The sequence below is a fragment of the Capra hircus genome, chromosome 25, assembly GCF_001704415.2.
Source record: "Capra hircus breed San Clemente chromosome 25, ASM170441v1, whole genome shotgun sequence".
In the NCBI taxonomy this organism is placed as follows: Eukaryota; Metazoa; Chordata; class Mammalia; order Artiodactyla; family Bovidae; genus Capra; species Capra hircus.
This window is the reverse complement of record NC_030832.1, coordinates 25746040-25746989: the sequence shown is the minus strand read 5'-3', so window position 1 is coordinate 25746989 and position 950 is coordinate 25746040. Positions and strand designations below refer to the sequence as shown.

The 950-nt window shown below is 47.4% G+C and overlaps 1 pseudogene; it reads right to left on the bottom strand.

The window, feature by feature from the left end:
- LOC106503594 lies at nt 244–682 on the bottom strand (annotated as a pseudogene).

Here is a 950-nt window from a genome sequence, read left to right as displayed (position 1 = left end):
CTTACCATCTCCAAAAAACAGTTCTGTCAAACTCATCAGCTAAAAGTTCTATCCAAGCAGTGAGAAGATGGCCTTTCTTAGCCCGTGGCAATTCTTTTCTGATTTGTCCTAGCTAGTTAATGCTGAACAGCAGAATGAGGATTAGATTGCAGGGGTGGGGGTGAAGGGGTAGCAAGAGTTAATTTCCCCCAGCACAAGATGGCATCTGAAGCTTGAATGGGAGAGCTGAACTGGAGAGAATTGAGGGAAGGGTCCAGGCCCTGTATTCAGTCAGAGTTACTGCTGGAAGAGGAGGAGGAGGAATGCTTGTCATGTTTGTGGTGTTTCTGCTTCTTTTTATGAGCTTTCTTCATTTTCTTGTGCACCTTCTGGTCAATCACTATTCCTGGTCCTACTATACCCGGAACCAATGGATTCACAGGACGCATGCCAGGGCCAGGTGTGGAGGAGGGTAGGGACCTGAGGGCTGGCATCCTGGATATCCTGGCTGTGGCACAGGATGACAGGGCCCACCAGGGGGAAAGGCTGGATTCCCCTGGGGTGCTCCTGGGGGAGTGGGAAAGGGGCCTGGAGGAAAGGGAGGGTTGGCAGGTGGTGCATGGCTAGGATTGCAACCTCCAGGATGCCCAGTGTTAGGGGGGTGTGGATATGGTCCTGGCTGCCTGGCATTGGGATTCCACATGTTCAAATGTTTCCTTTAGCCCAGGAATTGAGAAAGGAGACTGGGGTATCTAGATGACCGGTCACCCTTACACCCCACACCAGGATTTTAAAACGTGAAATGCTCACTCTGGACAAAGTAATTTGATATTGTAAAAAAATTATTGGTAGAAACGGGAAAAGAAAAATATTTCATTCACAGTTATAATATCAGAGGATGTAGGATCTCTATGAAGGAAAAAAATGTCTTGAAGGAAAAATAAAGAGGCAATATCAGAAAACAGGATGTT